This window comes from Cavia porcellus, unplaced genomic scaffold, assembly GCF_034190915.1.
Source record: "Cavia porcellus strain 051 isolate PalLab524CR breed Dunkin Hartley unplaced genomic scaffold, mCavPor4.1 scaffold_4, whole genome shotgun sequence".
Classification (NCBI taxonomy): Eukaryota; Metazoa; Chordata; class Mammalia; order Rodentia; family Caviidae; genus Cavia; species Cavia porcellus.
The window spans coordinates 99,152,132-99,179,653 of NW_026947487.1; the positions used below are offsets into that span (position 1 = coordinate 99,152,132).

At 43.4% G+C, this 27,522-nt stretch overlaps 1 pseudogene; it reads left to right on the forward strand.

The window, feature by feature from the left end:
* The first annotated feature begins 15,728 nt into the window (after positions 1–15,728).
* LOC100723931 (pyrethroid hydrolase Ces2e-like) lies at positions 15,729–26,423 on the forward strand (annotated as a pseudogene).
* The last annotated feature ends 1,099 nt before the right edge of the window (positions 26,424–27,522 follow it).

The window sequence follows — 27,522 nt, forward strand, 5'->3', positions numbered from 1 at the left end:
AGTTTCATTTCAGCTTCTCCTGAGCTTGTGTCCTGTGCCAAGGTTTACAGAGATTTTAGAGAAGGATCTTGCAAGGATAGGGCATGAATAACAGTGAAGAGTAAGTGTGATTTGGAGCAAATCGGAACTCAGGATCTGGTTTTGACCACAGCACAGGCCCTGGGATAACATTTTTCTATTGTCACCAGTGTCTGCAAAATATAGGTGGCATCAATGCAGAAGGTTTGAACCATTTGAATTTGACCCTACCTCCAGCCCTCATATCTAAGGGCTGTTTGTGCCTGAAGATCTACATGCATGCCCATGTTAGTGAAAGCTTTAGCCTACCTGAGAGTATCAGATGTGGTCAGTTGGAGTTAGGAGGAAATTTGTTCTGCAAGGTTAGAAGGTAACTGAGATGTAGTTCAGTGACGGAAACGTTGCGCAGTATGCATGAGATACTGAACTGGAGCTCAGTCCAAGTGAGACCCAGAGTGAAAGAGAAAGAGGAATGAAGGGAGTGAAGAGGTGCAGGAGAAGAAGTAAGTAGAAGAATGTATCTTCTCTCTCTGCTGCCGTCTCCTGTGTTGAGGACGAGCTAATCTGAGCCCTTCCTACCACAAATACATGTTGTCTGATATATTTGATGAACTGTTAATGGAGAGCAGGGGGATCAAGAACCTAGACTCTCAGCTGATGCCTAAACTTTCGAACCTGATACTATCCAGCAAAACAGAATATAGGAACCTCAGTCAAAAACAAGATGGTGAGAGTAATGCAGGGCTTCAAATCGAGATAATAGAAAGTCAAAGTGGGTTACTATATTATATCCTGCTATATTTTTCCCTTTAATTAAATGGATAAAAATAAAAAAGTAAATAATGGAGTGGAGATTGAGAAAAAGGAGGGCATAACAGCGAAACATGGCAGATCAAAACATAACCATTTAAGCAGAATAGTGTTTCACCACCAGCTAATCCTGACCCAAAAATAGTTACCATATTGACTCTCCTTAAATAAAAAAAAAAAAAAAAAAAAAGAACCTAGACTCTCAAAGCTTAGCTTTAGGACATGTTGGGAGGGAGTCATTTTCCTGAACCTTGAACTCCAAATAGAACAAAGACATTTACATCTGAGAAGTGACTGCCTGGGGGCATTTCAGAGCAGTGAAAAGTTGTGATATTCACACCTGCAGTTTCATGGAGTCTGTCTTACTGGCATCTCTTATCTCAGGGGTCTTTATGGCTACTGTAAGAGACACTCCCCCCCCCCATTTTACAGATGAAGAAACTGATTTTTACTGACACTCAGTACATTGCCCAAACTAGTCACTAGGAAGTCCAAGGTCATAACTTATCTAAGACCTTTCATAGTGTCCCTGTGCCAGTCTTGGGCTCCCCCCATTATTGCCCAGATTCCAGAAAAATTTGAACCTTGATATCTTGTCCAAGAGCTAGGGAGCTCCAGATGAAGTCCCAGCTCAGAAGAGCCTGTCCATGTCCCCAGGTTTCCATGCTGTGTCTATGAGTCTCAACATCTGCACCACTTCTTCAAAGATATCAACCCCTAACCCACTTGAAAGCAGACCACAATGAGGTTGTCTTGGTCTTCAGTTCCTCCTACTACAGCAGCAAAGATGTGTCTTTGTTGCTGTCCAGGAGTTGGGATGGATTCAGCTGAGTCTCTGAAGGGCAACTTCCCTTATTGTCAGAAAAGGGAACTGAGGCTTAGAGAGGAAATGGCATCAGTGCATTACCATCTTAGAGTTCAAAGGTCTGTGCTGGCATTAGACTCTGAGTCCTTGCACGCCAGCCTGTTCTTCCTCCATTCTGATCTCACCTTCACCAGTATCCAGCAGGGGATCTCAAAGTCACCATTGTTTCTTGAATGACTTCCCAGTATCCAAGAAGAAAAAGTTGGCCTTCTGGGCCTGGAACCATTCCAGGATCACTTCAGCTAGAGCCTGGGATGAGGAAGGGCAGGTAGAGAAGCAGAAAGGACTGATCCATGGTATGTGGGTTGGAGGGGACCAGTGCTGGGGCCTAAAGCCCAGCCTGCAGTTGGGTGGTAAGTGTTGTACTTGAATAAACCATAAAGGCCTGGCGCTGAAGGAGGCTGAGGAAGCACACAAGGCTGTGGCTTCCTCTAGGGGAGAAGGGACTTCAGTGCAGGCAGATTAGTTAGTAGCGTTACATGTCCACCAAGGAGCAAGGGCTGGCTCTATATGCTTGCAGCCATTCAATATCTCTACACACCCCACTCCTCTGCTGCCAATTTGATCCACACTTTTGAGGCGTTCACTGCATAATGTTCATTTCCAACCTGTTCTCTGATGTTAGACACACCCAGCACAGTCCTCAGGAGCTGTGGATGGGTAATTCCCACAGGATGCCCACCTTCTTCCACAGCCCACTGGGCCTGGGCTCCTTCCCACTTCCTTGCCTCACTTCCCAGTATCAGCCTCTGAATTTGCCAATTATTAGGAATGTCCATACGTGTGGTCTCCCTGTACTAAATACCATCTATTATTAACATTGAAATAGGGCCACCAACTCATCAATGTTGTCTTAAAGAGGTGACTGATCCCATTTTTGTGATAATCAGGACTGGGTTTGTGCCCTGTTCCATGAAGTTTGGGCCAGGAGCTTCCCAGGAGCTCAGCTGTGTCCTCAGTGGCCTGTCTCCGAAGTTTGCTGTGATTCTTAGCAGGTCTTCAGAGAATTTGGAGGTCATACTCACATGGTCATTGCCCTGCTGCAGCAAGCGTTAACTGAAAGGTTTTTATCTGAAGTAGGATGGTGGTGGGAAGATGCAGACACATCCAAGAGAAGCACTTCCTGTCCTCTGGCTTCCTTTTGCCCTCCATGAAAAGAGGTCTCCTTCTGCTTTTCAAAACTTTCCCCAAAACTCCTGGTCCCTTGACCATCTCTCACACACCATGGGTGTCCATGTGATTTATTTTTCTTATCATTATTATCTGTAAACTTTTCTCCCTGTCAAAAAAACTTCTCTCTGATTTTTTTCCTTACTCTACATTGGTGCCAAATTGTACTCAATCCACCTCGTTTTCCCAAAAGCATTTTCTCTTGTCTTTAATGGGTCGTATCCTACATCTCAGAGATCTTTCATTCTCCTACACTCCTGCCTATGAGTCTTCCAGGGCTCCAGTTTTCCCAGGGGTAACATCCCTCTGTTTTTATCCATGAATGAACTGCAGAGGCTCTGCATGTTTCAAACAGCCTCATGTGTTTAAAAAGTTATTGGATCATGGGGGACTATAGCTGACTTATTAAGAAGTGAGTTGTGGTCAGAGATAGTTGGTCATAGGGGGCACGATATGGCTTGTTCAGGCTCCTTCATTCTTTTTTCTTTTTGGACACTTTCACGTCAGCAGCCTCCTCTACTGAGGCCTTTTCTTCACGATGTCTGCATTGGAGCCAGCCACGCTGGACTGACACGTCTGAAAATGCAAATCAAAATCAATGGCTCCTGTTTTAAGTTGTGCTTTGTGACCAAGAAAGTGATTAAAATGCTCTTTCTATATCTCTTAAGAGAGATTCTCCAAAGTTCCTCAATTTTGTTTCAATGTGATTTTACATTTATAGAAGATAGGTAAAGAAATATGCTGTGCAGCGTGAGTATAGGCCAATTAAAGTAGGAAAAGAAGAATGCTCCAGAAAGTGACAACAAGCTACTGAAAAAGATTGCAGCAGCCAAAAAATTAACAGCAGTTCTCTTTGTATTCCCATTCCTAGGTCAGTTTTAAGCTGTCCTATCAAAAATATTGATTTTGTGCCAGAAGAACTGATGATAGCATTTCTGATTGGTCCCAGATGTAGGACTTGGAAAATGTTTTTCTGTACGTGTCTCTTGGACGTCTGTAATTGACAAGTTGTGCCTGCTTACCTGGTCAGTTGGCTATACCCTTATCTCCTACCTCATTTCTCCCTGAGAGACATAAATCCACATATTTATTTTTGGGTTCCAGAGGATGTGGGGGTGTCCATACTAATAGAGTTACTTAGAGCAGAAAGTGACTGTAGGCCCTACCTTCTGGTGACTGTGCTCTCTGACTACCTTAGGACATTTTGTCTTACTTTGTGGAAAAGAAAAGAAATAAACCCATCAGAATACAGGAAGAAAGGCATTAGTGTATCTGTGTGAAGAATCATTGGGCTGCCTATTCGTGGGAGAAAATAAGTGAATTTTTCAAGTGAGTCATGGGCTGGATCACGATCTGAAGACTTGAAAAGATAAATTTTACTATTAGGTTGGGAATCTGGAGCCCAAGTGTGAGAAGGAGCAGGTCAGAATATTTCTGGTGTGTCTGAAGAGGAAGCCTATGACAAATCCAGCTATTATAGACATTTCATGTTATTTCTGTGCTCTTCCTGTGGAGGAGAAAATATAGTGAAGAGTGATATTAGATAAACTACTATGATCCTTAGGGCCATGACTTTAGTAAGATTGTCCACATTGTGGAGCTAATTAAATACAGAAGTCTTAATATAGGCGCCTATTTTAGCCAATGATGGATAAAGATCATTAGGGACTCTACATAGATACTGGAGTTTGCATTTTGAAAAGGAGCTTAAGGAGGCTTCCAGAGTTTCACAGAAGAAGCTTCTTTCTTTGGATTTCTTTCTCAAACCACTCAGTTCCGGTTAGCTTTATCCTCGACAGGAAACCCAGCTGCTTAGCGTCTTGAGGTGTAAAGCTGCTTGTCTTGTCTCTCTTTTTTTTTTTTTTTTCTTTTTTTATAGGTACCGGAGATCGAACTCACAACCGCCTGCTTGCAAGGCAGGTGCTTATGCCGCTGAGCTAAATCCCCAGCCCCTCGTCTTGCCTCTCTATCAGTCTTTTGACTTCCCAAAGAGACTTCAGAGGTATGTCTTTGGTGTCCCTGGCAATGAATGAGAGTGCCCTGCTTGGGAAGATAAACTGCCTCAAGGAGTTGTAGAATTTCCTGTTTGTGTTTTATACATGAATTTTTCATTAGTTAAGAAACTCCATTTTTGCAGACTGTCACATGGGCATGTAGTATCAGAAATGCATATTTGGAGTCTGTGTAAATGTTCCCTATAATTAATGCCCAAGTAAGGGTTTTGAGTTCTGCTTTTTGAGCAGAAGTCGCTTGGAGGAAGGATTTGCCCTTAGTGACCTGTTGTGAACTCACAATTACACAATTTGCCTTTGGATGTCCTTCTTAGAAAACTCCCATCAGTGAACCACACCTCCTCAGGGCCTGGAAAGGGTAGGTCACTGATGTTCTACCTGCTTGCTAAGTCTAGGAAATCAACTGTTCTGAACAGTAACTAACCTCCGAGCCTGTAGGCACTGGTGAAGCAAAGTTAATAGTAGTGCAAGTCTTCATGGTAACCTCAGGGGTGTCCAGAATCATGCCCATATTTTATTATATCAAGATCCACCCTTTGGCTAATTAGGTCAGGGAGGCTTGGTGTAGTCTCACAAAGTAAAATCACTTTGGCCTTTGGAGCAACTGGAGAATTGCCTCCAATTTTTCTAGCAAGTTTCTTTCTAGTAGGAGACTAGGACACTGTGGGAAATTAAAAACAAATGGTGGAACATTTCATTTTCAAACTAACACGTCATAGGAGGAATAAAGAAGCTCCAACTGGAGGACCCCTGGACTCTAATTAGGACTGTATATATCTAGAAAAGGGCCCTCCAGAGAAGAAGTTAAAACAGAAAGTCACTTTTGTATGTATGAATAACTGGAATGTTTATCCACAATACCCAGGGTCTCTTGGGGCTCTTTGCAGGAGATGAAGACATCCATGGGAAGGGACATTTCAGACTGCCCTGGGCCCCTTCAGTCGTTCTCATGAGAGCAGGTGGTGGTAGTTTTGGCTGGTCTAACTCCTCTCCCAGAGAGGGGATAGTTCAACCCATCAGTGTTTTGAGTCAGGGACCTTGGCCACCTGAAACACAGCAGTGCCTGAGCAGTGGCTTGGTACAGTTGTATACAGAGTTCAGTTTCCTTGCATTTACAGTAGGAACTTTCTCCCTGACTGGCATTGGGTTTTCCTCTTGAACAACTTGTATGTGCTTAAATCACTCCCTACTGTGGCAGCCTTTATTTTGGTCTGTCTTCTTTTTTACAGCCTTTCTCCTTTCATCTCCATCTAGATTCCAATTGTTGAACCCCAAAATGACTCTGGCCAACCTATGATCATAGAGGTTAGGAATGGTCCTTGAATTTGCTGCCCTCCAACATGTCTGAGTATGCTAACCTATTTAAATACTGCCCAAAATGTGCCCCCTGGCCAACTGACCCCAGGGTGGACCACCCCCCTCCCGGCTCCGGGCTATGTTACTGGTCTAAGGACAAGATCATTGATGATATCCATTTCCTCTTCCTTGGAAGCCTCTTCAAGTACATTGGTTCTTGGGTTTTACAGAGACAAAAGGCCAAAACAGACTGAATGTCAGGGATTTCACAACACCTTCCTTGTCTTTTGCAGAAAAGATCTAACTGAAGACTAACATTGTAATTTAGATTGCCATTCTGTATCCATATTTCACCATCTCTTAGTTTAGAATTTACCCAAACAATATTGCAATAAAAGATAAATTGTTAAAGACACGAGTGGAGCTCTATGTCAGGGTTCCAACTACTTCCTTGCCTGGAGCCTATCGGTAGGGGGAGAACAAAAAGAGCAGGATGCAGATCTGTTGAGTCCCTGGGTCATCTTCCATGAGATTCAATTGCGTACCAGATGTCTCCAGCAAAACAAACAGTATTGGTTTCCTTCGACCCCAGCAACCCTGAAACCAGCTATACCTTTTCAAATACCAGGGTGGAGCCTCTGCTGCTCCAAGTAACCATTTCAGAGACAGTATCCCTTCCATTTATCCCAATAAGTAAAACAGGTAATTACTTGAAGGCAGTAGAATAGAAACCTCACTTTTAGGAGAGAGAGAGAGAGAGAGAGAGAGAGAGAGAGAGAGAGAGAGAGAGAGAGAGAGAATGTTTAGGAAGTTCTAAGTAAGGGTTGTTAGGGACTGACTCCAGCTCTACGTTTGCATACGCAGAGCCAGTTGAGTTCACCTTCACTGGTTGTTTCCTTTGTTCCAGTCTCTCCCTCTGATCATGTTTATAATTACCTAAGTTTCTGTTAGAAGAAACAGGAAGTGTATTTAAACTGCATTAAAATACATAAGGAGAGGAGGCCCTTACAATCCCTGAAAACAGAGGCTTTAGCTGTGTCCACATGTGTGAGATTTCCTGGTGTCCATGAAGTCAGCTAAAATAGAGAACGGTGAATAAACATGAGAGAATCACATGATGAACCCAAATGATTGCCTAACAGCAGAAAAGTGCTGTAGGATGTCTCCCTGGGGATCTTAAGAAACAAGGCCTTGAGAAAATAGCTCATTAAGGATCCCCAAGGGATAAAGGCCAGCTAGTGGCAAAGTGCAGCTGAGTGTTTGAGCAAAAATGTTTGGTAGCTGTTTTTCTTTTGAGAGTGAGAAAAGTGAAACAGTATGGGAAGAACAAAAACATGGGGACAAAAAGGCAAAGTAAACTCTATGTCTTGGGACCTGCATGTTTTGCAAAGCTGTCTTGGCCCCAGTAGAGCCAACTGGGCCAGGGGCAGATGCTGAGGCAGGCTTCAGCGGAATTGCACCACATTAAGTGACTGAAGCTGATTGGGAAAATACAGAGGCCAAGTGCTTCCCTTCCCTGTTCCCACATAGTGGGACACACTAGGGGACTCTCCCAGAAACAGTGAGAAAACTTCCTGAGTTCCCCAGCTTTCATTAATTTTTTCCACCCTCCAGGTCCTTGCCTGTTCCTAATAACCAATCTCAGAAAAAGAGTTAAAGGATTGAGTTTTCTGATAGATGAAAGCCTGAGTGAGAAGAAGGGGATCAGTGCTTTCCTAGGGGAGACAAAGCGAGCAAGCAAGCAAACAACTAACACTGTGCTCTTTCTTGGCTTGAGTCCACAGACTTCAGAATGAAAGCAACAAAACTGTGCCTGAGGACTTTACCTCCTGGTTGGCTCATGAAAAATGTCACCATGGATCCGGGAGAATGTGGGCTCTTCCCAGGGATTCTTTCCAGATTCTCAATGCCCTGAACAAAGAATCAGATAAAATGCTTGGAAAAGTTAGTAGACTTTTATTAATGGTAAGGAAAAAAAAATGCTCTGCAGAGTCAGCGCTGGCCAAATGCAGTAGAATTATGCTCCTCAGGGTGAGAGCAGGCCCCTGAAAGAGCTTACAGTACAGGTCAGGCTGCAGTGTTCTTTCATCTCAACCCCACAGCCTGTTTTCCTGCACACTGGGAGGATTCTCTAAATGAGCATGCTCAGATTGGAGAGGATGGAAGAACTTTGCCAGAGTTCTGGCTGAGGGCTTGACACCTGCAAGGTATTATCTCCAGACACTCAAGTGTAAAGCAAGAGACACATTCATCCCCAGAACTGGGTCATGCCTGGTGTTTGCTGCCAGCAGAGGAAGTATCTCTGAGAGAAGTTTGGATTGTCTCTGTGAACCTGTAGGAGCCCCCGACTCCAGAAATAGATGGTGTACATCCTTGAGGAGGGCGATACTGATGCATCTTAGGGAATTCCGCCCTTCAAAGCTCCTATACCAACTGACAGGGCCATGTGGTATTGGTCAAAAATAAGTGTATGTTCTTACAGCTACAGATTGGTAGAGATGAGTTTCCCTGAGTTTGGTCTTCAGTAAGGAACATCCCACTCTTCTTCTGTGAAAAATTAACCTCTCTTCATATACACAGCAGCTTGGGGGTGCTTGTCACTGTGCAAGGTTGAATGGGTACAAGGATAAGTGCTGATTGTCAACACTTGCAGCCAGTGGTTCTCATGCACACTGCTATGGGTGAGAATTTCTCATTTTCAGAAAGAATGAGATTCAAGGCCTTCAGCAAACTTAAGTCCTCTCTGGAAGTCTGGGCTCCTTCCAACTTCCCCCGTGGCCTGTGCCTTGGTGGGCAGGGACTTATCAGAAGGATCAGCTATAAATAGGGCATTAGTTAAGAGCAAAGACTGAGGGGGGTTCCGAGCAAATCTGAACCCACAGTCTTGTTTTGATCATCGAACAGATCCTCAAGTAACCTGCTATTGTCACAAGATGTCTACAAAATGCAGATGAAATAAATACAGAGGGTCTGAAACCTTTGGATTTGACCCTATGTCTTAATGCCCACATCTTAAGATTGCTTGTGTCTAAGCATGTGCATGCCAATAATGGCTCTAATCTGACTCTAAACCATGGTCAGCTGAGGTTGGGATGAAATTTATTTTGAAAGAATATCGAATTGATCTGGGGATATAGGCCAGAGCAGAACCATTGCCCAGCATGCATGAGGCCCTAGGTTCAAGCTCAGCCCTGGGTGAAGGGGAGAGAAAGAGTCAGAGGAGACAGAAGAGAGAAAAGAGAAAACAGGAAGGAGGAGGAGGAGGTGAAGGAGAAAGAGAAAATTACATTGCAGGCTTCTTGTCCTGGAGCCTGCCTACCCTGGATGTTGTCTGTTGGGCTTGGTGACCTGTTGATGGAGAGCATCCAGGGAACTGTCAAGAACCCAGACTCTCAAAGCCCACTTTTAGAAGATGAGGGGAGCCTTTATGTTCATGATCTTTGCACACCTTGCAACACATTTTCAGCATGAGTACATCTGCTGCCTAGGGTGCAGCTCAGAGCTGTGGAGCTCAGGTGAGGTGTGTGGAATCCAGGTCCATACCTATGCTGTCATGGTTGATACAGCGTGCCAATTTGAGAAGTCTAGAAGCTTAACTAGGTAACTCAGCAGCTCTAAATCCTCTTATATAGAGGATTATCCTTTAGCACTCTAGGGTGTTGTTCATTGTGCCAATCTGACCAAAAGTCAGATTAACCTGGTCAACCTGGTTAACCTTCCAACCTGGTTAGAAGTTTAACTAAGTGATTTATCAGGCTTCGAGAGCCTTTACTTTGTAAACATCCTCAGCCTGTGCAAGAGGAGGGCATGCAGATGGTGTGAGTGCTACACTCACCTAGGAGGCATAGCCTGCTTACAATATAAAGAAGAAAAAGAGGTTTTCTCTTTCCCTCTTCTGCTCTTATTGCTTTGTTGTCCTTTGCCACCGTGCCACATCACCCTGCCTTAGAGCCAGATGATAATGGACTACAACCTCCACAAACTGTGAGCTAAATAAACTTTTCCTCCCTTCATTCTGAGTGTTTCATATTTTGTCTTAACAATGAGAGAAAAGTAACCAACACACATGCCTTTGTCAGGTCTGTGATACCAAGCACTTCATGTCCTTTTTCTCAGTAAATTCTCATGGCTAGCAGAAGACCGACATTGCCCCCATTGTACAGAGGGAGGACCAGTGACCTCTTTCCTTCCTGGGACTGCTATAGTCTCTCCACATTAGTCTTGGGCAGATCTGAATCTCCTCTGGGATTCCTGAAGCAGCGAAAGCCTCTACCTGGTCTGGAACCAGATCCTGGAATATATATCAGGTAACCAGCATTGTTCCCCAACCCACAGGAATCCACTACAGGAGCCTCAGAAACTGGGTTCCCCATCTTCCGTGGTCTAATACCTCAGTTTAAATGGCTGCTGCAAATGGGACTTTGGAGAGTTTTCCCCTGAACTCAGTAACCTCTATACAAACTCACAGACTATAAGGAGGGGCAAAGAGGAATGTGACTTATAAGATTAAAAACTATTGGACCTTGGAGAAGACTCTTTAGGAAATTCATAGGAATTCTTTCTCTGTTACTTTTTCCAAAGACTTCTCCATTCAATTAACTCATTTCTTCCTCCTCTATTCATTAGTTTTATTATTTTTTTCATTTTGTGGAAGTTGGAGTTTTACCACATATTTTCTTGTCCCCTCTTTTGAAAATATTTTTTTGTTTGTTTGAATTGGCCCTCCCTTTATTCTCTCCCTCCGTCTCTTCTTTTTTTACTTTTTCTGTTTCAACTTGTTCCCTTAGTAATATTCCTCTAGTTTAATCACCACTTCCTTTTATTTATCCTTTTCCTAGTGGGTCTTCTCTGTTACTATTTTCTTTTTTAAAAATTTTTTTATTTTGAAGGTAGTAAAATACAACAAAACAAGACAGAACAAAGCCAATCAAATCAATGCAGTGAAATTGGTATAGAACTTCAGGGCAGAATACTAGGGTAATAGTAATAGGTACCATAATATATCTTGTTATCTTCATAACAGTTGTCCATTCAATTAGGTATAGCAAAATCAAACCAAAAACAGAACATTATAAAACCTATCAAAACAGAATATTGAATAGAGCAAGACAATTGGAACAAAACAAAACAGTGAAAACAATATTTGCTTTCAAAGAGAAGATACAAGGAAATCCCCCATATTTGCTATATTGCATAGGTCATCCTCCCAAGAGATGCTCAGACCTCTGGCCTCAGGTCAGCACAATTAACCCAACAATACAAGCATTTAGTTGCTTTATGTGCCTTAGTTGCTTGCTATCAACTCTGGCTGTCCCGGACACCTTCCAGTTGCTAAACGGAGGGCAGAGGGCGGGGTGGGATGGGACGTTTGATTCTCAGCCTGCATGCCAGGTAGTCTCATTGACTTGTTCTCTTTCTGGTGTACCTGCTGCTCACTCCGGTCACCACTTACCAGGAGGAAGGACTTGTTGCTTTCTTGTTCAGCCTCCCAAGTTCCAACATGGATGAATCTTGGGAGACGCTGACTTGTCCTCGTCCTGGTGCCTCTGTTACTGTTTTCTAATACCATTACTTTCATTTTACTCCTCTTTAACAGGACATTTTATATCAATCTTACCACATACTTCACATCTTCTAGTGCTTTATTTTTCATAATCTATTTTTTTCTCTCCTTTTTCCAGGTTTCCATACCTATACCGTTTACCCTTATGAATGTGTAGGTAGTTAACTATATCACACGATGGCTGAATATCACTCTAGGGTAAAAGGGGGAAAATCACTCTCATGAGTGGATATTTATTGCACATAATTTTCTGATTCATCTTAGATTTTATTGCATAACTACAGATATTTATCTAGGTTAAAGGTGGCAAAGTATTAGTTATTATGGTTTGTCATTATCCAGTTTATACTTGATGCTATTGTTATTAGGGAATATACTATTTTAGTCCAGGTGATATGGCTGTTGTAAACAACTGATCTTCCTTGCATGCCAATATCTAGATTGTTTGGGAGTCATAGACAATACTACAGCTCAGCACCAAAGAATTGGGTGCTAGGCTAAATATGTTGTATTTTTTTTAGTCCTAATAAACAGAAGGGGGCAGGATCCTGGGCCAGACACAAAGGCCAAAAGCCAGCTATGCCTAGAAGAAATCTTTGAAAAGTAATCATTATCTAAAGAGGTCTCAATAAGTGAGACATATAGAACTCCAAATATCCATGATCACAAAAAAACTATGCCAAGTGGTTGTGGGTTGGGAAGAGAACCAAGAAATCAACCCATCCTTCCTTTTTTTTTTTTTTTGTCTTTTTCCTTCGAACTCACGACTGCCTGCTTGCAAGGCAGGCACTCATGCCGCTGAGCTAAATCTCCAGCCCCAACCCATCCTTCCTATAAGCCAGTGGCAGCCATGTAGGCCAGGAAAAGAACCAAGAAATCAACCCTCCCTTCCTGTGAACTAATGGCAGCCAGTCAGGCCAGGAAGAAAATCAAGAAATCAACGCACTCTTCTTATGAGCCATGTAGGCTGGGAAGAGAACCAAGAATTCAACCTGCCCTTTCCGTGAGCCAGAATCAGCCATACAGGCAGGCAAGAGAACCAAGAAATCAACCTGCACTTCACGTGAGCCAGTGGTAGTCATGGGATGGGAAGAGAACCAAGAAATCAACACTTCCTTCCCAGTGACAGCCAGTGGCAGCCAGGTAGGCCAGGAAGAGAATCAAGAAATCAACCCACCCTTCTTACGAGCTAGCGACAGCCATGTGGGTTGAGAAGAGAACCAAGAAGTCAACCTACTCTTCCTGGCACAAGGACTGGGAGACAAGAAGAGCTTCCTCATACTCCACCCACTTCCCACTGCCATATGCAACTGGTTGATTCAGAGGAACACAGATTGGGATGATAGCAACTGAGGTACAAACATAATTTAATGCTTGTATAGATTCATTGACTTTGTAGGGCTAAAGGCAGTGGTGTGAGCATCTGTTTAGAGGCTAATAATATGTAATATAGCAACTGTGGAGGATTTCCTTTTGTCTTGTTTTTGAAATCCAATATTGTTCTCACTGTTTAGTTTTATTCCATTCAAAATAAAAAAATACACCAAGGTATATAATAGTCTAGATCTGGAAATTCAACACAAGAACAGAATCTTAAAAGCTATTTGTTAGAAAGAAACAAATCACCAATAACTGAAAACCCATCAGAGATACATCAGACTTCTCAACACAAACCCTTAAGAGCTTGGGGTGAAATATTTCAAGAAAACAACCTCCATCCCAGATTTGTTGTATCCTGCAAAATTATCTTTCAAAATTGATGAAGAAATGAAATACTTCCACAAAAAAGGACATTTTAAGAAATACATGACCATCCAACTAGCACTACAAAAGTTCTGAAATATATGTCTAGAAAAAAGAGTGAAGACAACATTTCTGAGAATCTCAATATGATGAATCCAGACAAGGCAAACAATTATATACAAGGTAAAGGGAAGGAACTAGTAACAGGAAAAATAATATGAGTAGCATAAATCAATATCTGTCAGTTATAACCATCGATATGAATGGTATCAATTCACCAGTCCAAAAAATAAAAACTAGACTAGCAGAATGGATAAAGCAACAGTATCCAACATTATGCTGCTTATGAGAAACACATTTAAATTTAAAAATTTCATAGACTGAAAGTCAAAGAATGAAAAACAGTATTCCATGCAACAGGACCCCAGAAAAAAGAGCAGGAGTAGTGATTCTAATTGAAGACAAAGTGGTTCTTGAGCCAAACTGATCAGAAAAGGCAAAGAAAGTCATGACATACTTTGTAGGGAAACTATCCAGCAGTAAGAAATAACAATCATAAATATACATGCACCAAATACCATCAACGATATATGTACCAAATACCCAACTAGGTAAATCAAGCATGGGACCTTGGTACACATATGGACATTTTCAGGACCAATTTGATTTATGAACAGAAGCATTAAGCAAAATTTTGCTTCCATTCATGAACTCCCCATCTGGTGACACTGAACCTTATATGGAAATTTGATTCAGTTTGAGACCACTTCAATTTGGGGCCAGAATTAAGGAACAAATTAAGTTCATTAACCAAAGTACCATTTACATATGAAAATCAGATAAACATTAATGAAATCATAATAGGGAAATTTAGCATCCCACTAACACAAATAAATCAACTAGACAAAAAATTCAAGGCAGAAATACAAAGCTGAACCAAACCTTGAAACAAATAGTAAAAAAATAATAAAAATAGTAAAAAAAATAGTAAAAAATAGTAAAAATAGTAAAAAAATAGTAAAAAATAAATCAACTAGACAAAAAATTCAAGGCAGAAATACAAAGCTGAACCAAACCTTGAAACAAATAAGTAAATATCTACAGTGTTCCACCCAACAACAGAATATGCATTCTTCTCAGCAGTATGTGGAACTTCTTCCAAAATAGATAAAATTCTAGCTCATAGCAAATGCTTAAGCAAATGCAAAAGAATTAAAATTATCCATTGTATATTATCAGGTTATAGTGCAATGAAATTGTAAATAAATGCAAAGTAAATCACAAAAACTGTATAAAAATGGAGATTAAGTAATACCTTCTTGAACAGCCAATGGGTCACAGGTGACATTAAAAAAGAAATTAGACAGCTTCTTTAATTAAATCATAATACCAATAGGACATATAGGACTCTATGAAGTGCAATGAAATAAGTTCTATGAGTGAAGTTCATATTGGTAAATTCCTACATCAGGAAAACAGAGAGAGCTCAAATACCCTAATATTGAGCCTCAAGGTTATAAAAAAAAAAAGGACAAGTAAAACCCATAGCTCGACGAGAAAGGAAACTGTAAAGATCAAAGCAGAAATTAGTGTAATTGAGATTAAGAAAACAGTACAAAGAATCAAGGAATCAAAGAGTTGGTTTTGCAAATATTAAACAAAAGAGACAAATCTTACCAAAAGAAGGAAAGAACAGACTGACAGCCATACAATTACAAATGAATAGGATGAAATCCCACAGATACCGCAGAAATCCAGAACATCATCATGACCTACTTTGAGACTGAAAACTCAAAAGAAATGGACAGATTTCTAGATACATATGAATTACCAAAGCTGAATCAAGAAGATATAAATTCCTAAATAATCCAATATAAGTCAATGAAATTAAAAAAGTAATTAAAAAAAAACCAACAAAGGAGAGCCCAGGTGCTGAGTGATTCACTTCTGAATTCTATAACAACCACAATGAATGTGTTCATTATGAATGGCAAATATGTTCTAATACAAAAATGTTTTTAATGGCTGAGGCTGAAGGGAGGTGGCCATGTTCTGCATGCTGGCCACTGGCATTGTGTAACCTCTGCCCAATCAGTGCTGCTCCTGTAATACCCACCTGGCCTACCAGAAGCCCCACCTTCTCTCTGTAGGGTTCAAATTCCACTTTGGGCAGGACTCCTTTCCAAGGATACCTGTGGGTGAATGCAGCCTCCAGCAACAAAACAAAAACAAAAACAAAGGCAACCTGATGATGCAGCTGGACCACCTTCTTACCCTGATCAGCACTATGGCCTGTGGGCTCTTAATTCTACATCCAGGCCAAGGTGAGACTCTTGCAGAAGATTCCAGGTACTGCAGTAACAGAGTCTGAGAACGCAGTGTTGGATGGGAGTGAGGTGGGAGAGAAGTGCCTGGGAGGGAGAAGTTGGTGGAGATGGCAGATGCCAGTGTGTGCCCCAAAAAATGTTCCAAACCAAGCCCCTAAGATGGGTCACAGAAGCACAGAGAGGGTCAAGACTGCCTGATGACACCCAACACCAAAGAGAAGTCCAATCAGAGGATGGCTAAGGAGCATACATGGTCAGGTGGTGGCTTTGGAGATGGGAGGGATTCAGGACATTTCCCTTGTGTGTGTGTGTGTGTGTGTGGTGGTGGTGGGGAGAGGCTAGCTTTCCCTGCCTCTCTGGTGTAGCAAAAATGAAAGCAGTAACTTCCCACAGCCATTTGTCTGAGCGTAATACTCTCTTAGCCAGAAAAGTGCCCTACTATTCTACAAAGGTAAAATAACAGGTCCTAAAGGACACAGAAGCCCTTGGGCATCACATCCAAAGCTGAGCTGAGAGGTTCCTGGGTCCCTTCACCTCAGGTCCTTGACATGGAGCAAGGGCATTGATTGGTTGCCAGAGCAAAGGTGGTCTGATCTATCACAGTCAGGTAGTCTTAGGCCACTTATCAAGAGCTGATGTTGAGAGGGCTCTGTGTGCTGGGTGTGTTTGCAGCCTGACCATCTGACCCAGAGACTCCTGGTGTGGGATGATCTCCCCCACCCTTTCCCAGTGCAATCTGCCCACAAAGGAACCCTCATTATCTCAACCTTCTGCCCAGCTTCCTCCCTTATCTGCTATTGACCTTGCCTTTGGAAGGCACTAGCATTTCCAGGCCAGAAGATCTGTTCTGCCTCACCTATGGCTTCTGTTTACATCTTTGACTTGGATTTATGTTCCTTCAGTGTCACTGAGGAGCCATAAGAGGGTACTGGGCTGGGGCCCACTCTTATCTGTCTCATTTAAACTTAGGTCCTCATCAGGACCATTGAGGGCTCAATGTCTTCCACATTGTGTCCAAGACTGTGCCTAAATACACTGATGTGCAGTTGTTCTTGGTTTTCACCCAAGTGGTTATAAACTCAAGTTTGTGATCTCTGGTTTTGGGTTTCCTCTTCTACTAACATGAAGGACATCTCACACTCTTACCAGGAATATCTTCCTCTTCCATGATGCAGCGTTGCAGATAAACTCTGTCTCCCAGCAGGCACATTGCACTAGGCTTTATCCTGTGCTCTAACATGCACCAGGCATCAGTGTGTGGTGGCCACAGAGCATTCAATGTGTCTTCTGGCAAGGCATCATGTGTAAGCTGGTGAAGAAGTGCATCTTTAGATGTGGAATGATGGGCTAAACCGGCCTGATATGGTCTGTGAATGGCTGCTCTGCTGTCCCCATCTGTACCAAGTTCATTAGACTTGTTGGTTCAGGGGCATCTGATGGGGAAGGGAGAATTTGTTCACCATGAAGTTTTGGGGTGTTTAGCTCTTTCATATGAAATATGGCCAAGATGTGCCACATTCTGCAGAGCAAGAAACTGTGACAGCGAGAGGCTGGGACCAAGGTGATTCCACCCTTTGAGGAAGAGAAAAGCAGGGACTTGTAGGTCTGATTGGCCATCTCCCTGCATCCTGAGACCCCAGAATGATCAGTGCCGAGCCACATATGCACAGCCTTCGTCCAAGGTACTGAAGAGCTAACAAACATTATGTACACATCATCCACTTTTAAGCACTATCAGAACTTGGACATCTTCTTAGCCATAAATGTGTTCTTTCATTCTCCAGTGATTTCCAGGCATGTTAACAAACCTTGGGAGACACAAATGTCCCTGGCTACCACATCTGAACGCTGAACTGAGCAGCCACTGGATCCCTCAGTCTGGCAACGGACTCTGAGGACCCTTATCAGGAACTGATTTCAGGATGGTTCCATGTGTAGGGTGTGTCTACAACCTTTGACTTTCTGACCAAAGGTTTCAGGTGTAGGGTAGACCTAAAGATCCCTAACTCTTGGCCTGGGAAATCTGGGCAAAAAGTGTCCTACTGTTTCTCCCCTGCTCCAGTGTACTTGTTGGTTGCCTGGGCTCCTTCACAATGCTTGCATTGAGGAAGAGAAAGCCCCCTTATGCAGTAGTGTTATATGTCCATCATGTCAGGAGGAAGAAGCCCAGGAAATGAAAGGGTTGAGTTTGTGGTCTTTTAGGTGAAAACCAAGTAGAAGTGTACACATTTATTCTCAGGCAGTCTTGGGTCAGTATTGAAAACTATGATCTTAATTGTCCCTTTGAAAGAACCATGTTTATATGGGACAAAATTGGGCATTTCTGTGTCCTCGTATGGACCTTCAGTTATGCTAAACACAAGGCTAAGCCAAAGACTATTCAAACAGGATCTATCAGTGAGTTTGGGCAAATCATCCTGCCTGGATGTTCTGGTGCCCTCCAAGACTCTGGCCAGCACAGTAAAGAAAGAAAACCTGGCTGAGTATGCCACAGGGGAGAAAGAGTAGGACACTTCCTGCACAGATTGCACTGGCCAAGAGTCAGGGATCTTTAGGTCTACCCTACACCTGTAACCTTTGGTCAGAAGGTCAAATGTTGCAAACAAACCCTAACATGAAACCTTCCTGACATTAGCTCCTGATAAGGGTCCTCAGAGTCCATTGCTAGAATGAGGGATCCAGTGGTATCTCAGTTCAGCTTTCAGATATGATAGCCAGGGACTTTTGTGTTTTCCAAGACCAGTTAACTTCCCTGGAAATCACTGGAGAATGAACGAGCACATTTATGGCTAAGAGCACATTTATTGTTGATGTGTGTTTGTCCTGTGCTGCAATACACATTAACATCAGATTTCGTGGTCAGAGATCAGCAAGGGTCAGATCATAGCCTTTGGTCAATTACATGGACAAAGATACCAGCTGGCAAAGCATCTTTTGTAGACAGGGAGAGAAGTGCATTACTTACATGAAAAAGTGCTGCCAGAGTGCCCTGTCTGGTCCAAAGTGCTATCAGATGTGCTGATCCATGAGGACCAGATAGACGTGGGAAGCTTTAGCTCCCCAGGAGGTTTGTCGTGTTTATAAAGTTTTCTTCAGAAATTCCATCCATGTCTGACACATTTGGCAGAGGAAGAATCTGAGACAGCAGGAGGGTGCAGCAAGCTGGTGCCAACTGATGGAGAAGACAACAGCTGGAGACTGGTGTAGAGACAACTTCCTGTATCCCAAGGCACAGAGCAGATCCAGGCCGACCAGAGAGCCCAGCACTAGTCTCATGTAGAGAGAAGAATTAACTAACACTGTGTCCATCATCCATTTTTAATCAGGACTAACACAGCTGTGCTCTATCTCAACCTTTCTGTAACAATCGATTGCTTCCTGCCTTTGAGCTTCAGGCAAACCAGTGACAGATTTGTGTCTCTCCTAGAACTCCTGATCGTATCTCTCCCTGAAAGGAGCATACTGTTTTTATGTCATGTCACCTCAAGTGTAGGTTCCCCGAGGATGGGAGACTTTGCAGTTGATTTCTGGTCTCTCCAGACACATAGCAGGATTAATTCAATGGTAATTTCCACCCCATCAGTCTGAGAGAGCCTTTGCTACATGGTTCTAGGGCTGAAAGTCTATTCTAAGCCCCAGTAAGCCTGAGTGCACCTTGTGGGATTGTTTGAGTCAGGCCTAGTGTCTGCAGCCTTTGGATGGGATGGATGTGACAGTTGGATACTTGTGAAGACTGTTTATGGATCAGGGTTGCTTAACAAGGCTGAGCTGATAATGGCAGCTTAGTGTGGGAGGAGCTGACTGAGCAGACCCAACACTGATGTGCATTTCTCTGCCTACAGCCCAGGACTCTGCCAACCCCATCCGGACCACACACACAGGGCAGGTGCGGGGCAGCCTTGTGCATGTGAATGACAGCAACGTGGGAGTCTACATCTTCCTGGGAATTCCCTTTGCAAAGCCACCTGTAGGACTGCTGCGCTTTGCACCTCCAGAGTCCCCAGAGCCCTGGAATGGTGTGAGGGATGGAACTTCCTATCCTGCCAAGTAATCCCTCTGAGGAGCTGGGGAAATTCAGGCCCTGGGGAGAGTTGAGGAACTCTGAGCTCATGGTCAGACTCCAGTGGGATTATATCTAAACCCCACAACCCAATTTACTCCATTTTGGGGAGGGTTTCCATAATGAATGTGTGTGGTTTAAAAGGGAGAAGAAATTTTGACAGGTCCTGGCTACGGAGCTGAACATTAACTCAGGTCCAAAAAATGAATCAGAGACATGGCTCTGCCCAGATTTGAATGATGCCAAGAATTCTGTGCCTCCAGATGAGGTGATTCTTGGACAGACTTGGGTTGGTCTATGAACTCTGTAGCAATTCCAGCTAATGCATCAGACACTACACATGCCTGAGGGGGCAGCAGTTTTAATTGTTAGGGAGCCCACCACCCAGAATCACTGTGCCTGCTGCCAAGGCCAAGTGCTCTTTCCAGGGAAAGAAGGAGGTGGAGGGATGAGTAGTGTAATCTTAGCACAGAGTACGTTCTATTATTCTTCTTTGGAAAAGTAACCTGCATTCTCACCTACAGTATCTATTTGGGACATCTTCATCTATTCCTGAACCACATGTTTATAGAGAAAATTGACAAATCTCATCAGCCATATCCAATGCCCAAGGAGACACTTAGTAGTCACCATATCTCAGCCTCAGTAGTAGTGGGATACCAGGACCTCATCAAGTATGAGAAGTTCTTGAAAATCTCAGCTGCACTGTGGCCTGTGGTTTGATTGACATGGCCTTGAGAGCAAAATGATGTGTGGCAAGGCATCTGAGGGGATAGGATACTGAGGGTAGACGTGAGCAAATCAGTTTGGTTTATGTCACTGTACAACCACTCCACTAAGTGTCTGCCATTTTCACCAGGTGTCTGCAAAATGATATAATGAATTCAGGAGCTCTGATGCTGTTCACTCAGAACCTGCGTGCCATCCCAGTGTCAGAGGACTGCTTATACCTCAACATCTACACACCTGCCTATGCCAACAAGAGTTCTAACCTGCCAGTGAGTGTCAGACCACGGATAGCTGGCTCATGTGAAGACCTTTGTCTCCAAGCCCAGAAGTGGAACACCATTTGCATAACAAGTCCAAGGCTTCAACTTCCAAGTCTGAGCAACAGACATACAAGCACACACACATGCAGACAAAGAGAGAGAGAGAGAGAGAGAGAGAGAGAGAGAGAGAGAGAGAGACTCCCGTGAGAAAAGATTAGAAGGAGGAGTAGTATCAGTCTGACTTTTGCTATAATGTAGATCCTAATGAACAGCCTTTCCATAGGGGACCCAAGAAATCCTTGTCACCCAGACCCTTCTCACCCAGGCTGGGAGACTGAGTGCTGCATGGTGGATCATGGACCCATAGCTCTTGCCATAGATTAGGGATTTGTGTCCAAGAGAACCCTTTTTGTGTGCAAGAGCTGCAGCTTAATATCCCCAATATTTCAGCCATGGTTTATAGGCTGTGGTAATGAGATTACACTGTTGATTAATTTTCTATTGGAAAAGCCAGAAAAAAACAATTTGTTTTTCTTTTGGGAGAGTTTGATGTAATAAGAGAGGAGCCTTGCCATCAAGGGGTTAATGGTAAACTCTGAGAGTCCTGATCTAGTGAATTGAAGTTGACATGATTGCCTTGGCCCAGGAGATGATGTGCTATTGGACCTATGTCAGTGCACGTAGATGCACAGTCAAAGCAATGGACAGTTTATGGGCTCCTCAGATGGATGTGAGCTGGGAGAGAACACACTGCATCTCTCTTTACTTTGCAGGTGATGGTATGGATCCATGGAGGTGCACTGGTTACAGGCATGGCTTCTGAGTTTGATGGATCCAAACTAGTCGCTTCTGAGAACGTGATAGTTGTCACTATCCAGTATCGCCTGGGTGTCCTGGGCTTCTTCAGGTGAGCCTGAAGTTGACTTAGGAAATGGGAAGTGAGCAGAGTCAGGACAGGCCTGTGAACATTGTCCTTGATAATTCTCAGCACTGGAGACCAGCATGCCACTGGCAACTGGGGCTACCTGGACCAAGTGGCCGCCCTACGCTGGGTGCAACAGAATATCTTCCACTTTGGAGGCAACCCTGACTGTGTCACCATTTTTGGCCAGTCTGCTGGTGGCACAAGTGTGTCTTCCCTTGTCGTGTCCCCATTGTCCCGAGGACTATTCCGTGGTGCCATCATGGAGAGTGGGACAGCTGTAGCACCCAGCCTGCTCACCAACTCCTCTAAGGCTGTCACTGAGGTGAGTTGCTCAAATGCCCCAGCCTCTCCCTTCATCTTCAGAGCTGATGATGCTCTGTCTGTGCAGGGGGCAGAAGGGAAATTAAGGTGCCCTGAGAACTGTTGATTTTCTGGGAATTGGTGAGTTTCCAAGGATCAGAATTCACACACCTCTGCCTCAGAGAGGCGGGGTATATTCTATGACTGAGAAAGTTGTACCCCAAGACACCCGTCACTGTCAAAACCATGTAAGCAAGTAGAATTGCCCCTCTGGCTGGGAACTTTGAGAAAAAGAGAAGTTGGAACAATTTCACACCTGCAGACATCTATGTATGATATCCTTGGAAATTTGGGGGGGTCATTTGAACTCAACATGTTCCTTGGGCCCCTCTTTCCATGCCATAGAGTATGAACTGGCTCTCTCTAATCCATTTACAGAAGGTGGCCAGCCTGTCTGGCTGTGGGCAGATAGACTCAGATGCCCTGGTGAGCTGCCTGAGAGAGAAGAGTAAAGAAGAAATGCTGGCTATTATAAAGGTCAGGCTGAATGTTTCCAGGTGTGGTGGAAGAGATTTATGGTGGATGGGAGGGACACTCCCTATTGCTTTGGACTAATACTCTCTTCTTCATATCTTGTTATCTACAGAGCAGTATATGAGAAATGAGGGCCAGATATGCCAAGCCTAGCACGGTTTATCATGGGGTGGGATCAGCATCCTAGGCTGAAATAGAAAAGAGTGGAAGTAAATCACTGTTCCAGAGAATATGCATAATGCTTGCCTTGATCATTTACCTTTAATTCCTCCTCAGAATTTCGACATCATTGCTGCTGTAGTAGATGGGGTTTTCCTGCCCAGGCACCCCCAGGAGCTCCTGGCCTCTGCTGATTTTCGACCTGTTCCCAGCATCATTGGTGCCAACAATGATGAGTATGGCTGGCTGCTCCCCATGGTGAGTCCACATGATATTTGGGGAGTATAATCAGGCTAGAGGAGTTCCTACGACCTCACGGTTATAGACCTACACTCACGATCTCATACTTCATCCCTCCCACACCCAGATGCAGCGTTCCCCAGGCTTGCAGGACATGGATAGAGCAACCCTAAAGGCTGTTCTGCAGACCATGTCAGCAGAGATGGTGAGGCTCCTGGGTTCCTGTTCCAGTGAAACACTTTCCTCCACTTTCCTTTCCATGTAGCCACCCCCAAAAGAAAGGCAGAACTACAACTGTCTGTGTCTGTGGGTGGGGTTATCCCACAGATTGACTATTTTCTACACTCCTGGTCCCATTCCATGCTCAATTGTCCTACTTGGAACTACTGCGCATCCCTGTCCTGAAATCTGCCTAACCTGGCTCTCCATGCTTCTCCTGGTCTAGAATCTGCCTTCTAAGTTTGGAGACTTGGTGATGGAAGAGTACATGGGAGACAACGAGGACCCCCAGACCCTGAAAATACAGTTCCATGAGATGATTGGGGACTTCATCTTCGTGATACCTGCACTCCAAGTAGCACGTTTTCAGCGTGAGTACATCTGTAAATGAGACATGATTGTCATGCATTTGATGTCCCTCGACTAAAAAAATTCTGCTGAAAGTATAAGGATGACTAGTAGAGAAGATTAAGGTAATCACATATCAGGGAAGAAAAATTTGACAGACACAATTGGTGGGAAGTCAACAAAGTATGTTTTGTATATGTATGAAAATGCCAAAATGAAACCTAATAATCCATATAACTAAAATGTACTAATAAAAAACATTCCTCATTGCAAGTGTAAGAGACAGATATCTTAATCACAGGACTACAGCAAAAATAATTCCCAACCTGTAATTTGCCAGCTATATGCAGTTCATGTCTTCTGATAGTGAAGAATGAATATTGAGGACAAAGGAAGTTAAGAGTAGGAAATATTTATTGAGAGAAACTTCTGGGAGACATAAGGGGTCCTGAATGTGAGTTGCCACTGAGGTTCATTGTCAAAGGATATTTTATGCAGCAAAATCCCATCATGAGTAGTTATGGGTCAAACTAAAATAAACCTATGGGGTAATAATATGATAGTCACTATGAGCTAATATTGATCCAATAGGGATGAATCACACATAACAAGGATGTGTGTTGAGCATCATTAACTTTAGCTTACCTAACATAGAAAGAACAAAGGTATTCCTGAAAAGGAATAGTTATGTGAGTCCAGATCTTTTTTTTTGGTCATCCACCTATGTGTCTGATGAGCTTCCTGTGCTCACTAGACCAGGTGATGCTAATTATACTGTAATCCGAAACTGCTACTGATCTCTAGAGAGAGTTGCTGACCTGCCCATCAAATCTTTATCTTGAGGCCTGGCTTTCTTCACATTTACCCTCAACCACAAATTTAATGTAGAAGTCTCATATTCCACACTGACTCTCTTGAGGGCCTCTCAGATTGCCTATTAGTTTCTATCTAACTCAGCTGTGTCTAATAACTGTACAGGTGAGGGGACTGAGGAAAGTAACACACAGTGATTTGCCCAAACTACTCAATTGGGAGGTCCAAGGCCCTTTCCACACCTTTGCTCCTGCCTAGGTTTCTGTACCCTGCTTTATTGCTTCCAAACTGATCCTAGTTTGGGGCCCAGCTCTCTTATCATAAGGATGAGGCAGGAGAGCTCCAAGGTAATGAATCAACAAGTCACAACCTCTCCACTCTCCAGGTTCCCATGGCACTGTCTACTTCTATGAATTCCAGTATCCTCCAAGCTTCTTCAAAAACATCAGACCATCCTATGTAAAGGCTGACCATGGTGATGAGATATCCTTTATATTTGGATCTTCCATGATGCTCAGTGAAGGTGATTAATCCCTGAAAGTTATAAACAGAGGTGGCAGTTTGCTTGGGTCCTTGAGGAGTTACAGCTGTTATTGTCTACATGAGGAAGCGGAGGCTCAAAGAGATACCACATCTACCATCTTAGAGCTCAAAAACTTATGTTGAGCTTAGAATCAAAACCCTTTCACTCCAACCTGTTTTCTTTCTTCCAACTGCCAGACCATGGTGTCCAGCATGAGTAAACAGGATTGGAGAAGTTTCAAAGTCATAGCTATTGCTTGAATGACTCTCCCATGTCAGAAGTAAGAAGGGCAGGAATGACCCTGGGGTCATTTCAGCTGGCAGATGTTGACCTGAGGAAGGACATGTTGGGTCAGTGGAGGGCCTGCTACATGCTATTTGGGAGTGATGTGCACCAGGCTCTTGGTTAAAGGGTCAAGGAACTGGGTGATGAGTGTGGTACATTAAGAGCAACAGGATAAGTAACCATCGGACAGCAGACCCCTGTCCTCTTCCTCTCTGCAGATAACTTCACCGAGGAGGAGAAGCTGTTGAGCAGGAGGATGATGAAGTATTGGGCCAACTTTGCCAAAAATGGGTGAGATGATGCCCCTACATCAATCTCCCCAGGGGACTTGAACCTCTCAGGGGCTTATTGTGTCTGGGTGGACCTCATTATTAAATATAGTCCTTAATTACATGCTAACAGCTTCCCAACTCGAGCATCCATAAAGTCATAAACAGAGATTGTTTTTCTTAGAAAAGTCACTCATTTCTTGCTGATCTGGAAGGGAGGCCACAGGGTACAGTCCAGTCTGAGTCTAAGAGGAAGGAAGAAAATTGATTGAGGTGACCTGCTCATGTGAAGGGCATTCCAATGGAAAGTCTTCTCTTACCTGTATCTGGAACCTTCCTCATCATGGTCCTCAGACCTGCATGGCTGCCTAGGTTAACTGAAATCAGGCACTAAGGCCCAAGTGTGTCCACAGGAACCCCAATGGTGCCCTACTGGCCTCTATTGGATGATGAGGAGCAGTACCTGCAGCTGAATCTCTCACCTTCTGTGGGCCGTGCCCTGAAGGCTAATAGGCTGAAGTTCTGGACAGAGATGCTGCCTCGTGAGTTGGGGGCTGCCCAGGCAAACCAGGCAAGTCCCCGGTGGGCTTTGTGCTCCAGTCTGCTATTATTATCATTGAGTCTGTATACATTGTGAGGACCATCGCCACCTCATCATCGTGGATCTGCAAAGAGGGTAATTTGGGAGGTATTATTTTCTAGTATGATTTGGGTTTAGAAGACCCACACATATCTAGCAGAAGAGAGTCCTGTCCCTGGTCTCCCTGAGAGATTTTTGGTCCAGGGAATCATTCTCATGCATTTCATAATTCTCTCTGAATTCTCCTGACTTGCTGATGATCTCTCACTAATTTCTGTTATAATGAGATTAATTTTCTTTGTTCCCTCATTGTTGACCCTAAACCTTGGCTCCTCCAATAAAAATGTGTCATGCATTTTTGTCCCTTCGTGCAAAGGTTCCATACTGTGCTCAATCTACCTCTTTGTTCCCTCAAAGTATTTCCTCTTTGTTATTAGAAGGCTTTATCATTTATCCCAATCCTGGGTACCCCATCCTTCCAACTCACCTACCTCTCCCCAACCAAAGTCCACCGTCCCACCATTCATTGAATTTACTTTATTATTATATTTTTGTACTGGGGATCAAACTCATGGCCACATGCTTGCAAGGCAGGTGCTTATGCCACTGAGCTAAAATCCCCAGTCCATAAGACTTTTTTTTTTTTTTTTTTTTTTGGTATCAGGGATCGAACTCATGACCTCGCACTTTCCAGGAAAATGCTTATGCCGCTGAGCTAATTCCCCAGCCCATTCACTGAATTTAAGCTTAAAAACAGCAAATTGTGTGTTTTGGTTAAAAAATGAAGATGTCTGTATTTCCTTTCCTCTTTCTTTCTTTTTCTCTTTTTTTCTTTCTTTCTTTGTTTATTTCTTTATTTCTTTCCTTTTCTCTTTCTTTGCTTCTTCCTTCCTTCCTTTCTTTCTTCTTTATTTTGCTGGTTTGCATCTTTCTTTGTCTCTCCTCTTCTCAGTGTCTGTTTTTCTTCTTCGTTATATATTTTTAAGTTTTAAAGCACCTATCCTCCTCAGTGCTCTTCATTCTACATTTTTACTATGACTTTGACCATTATTAATGTCAAGGCTTTGTTAAAACAATGCAATAGCTGGAGAACACCTGGGGACTTTCACTCTAGCAATCATGGACAGCTGCCCAGGGACTAAGAAAGAGCACTGTGTTTTCTGGATAACATTTAGAAGCTTATACCCTGACTCTGAGCTAGGAAGAGATGGAAATTTCAGCAAGAACACTTCACAGCTATTAATTAGGTAAAGGGACTTAAGGGCAGACAAATCAGCTGCCCATCCAGGACTGGGATCAATATATTACAGCAGCAGGAGTTAGATGGAAGCCACTGAATGGACAACTGGCCCTGTCCATTGGATGGAAGTCATGAATCCCTGTCTGCCAATCTGTGTTGACTACTCCAACTGACCTAGATTTTGGTCCCTCCTAGAAAGTGCCAAAATGGGTTGTTTAGGGGGAGCGCTGAGAC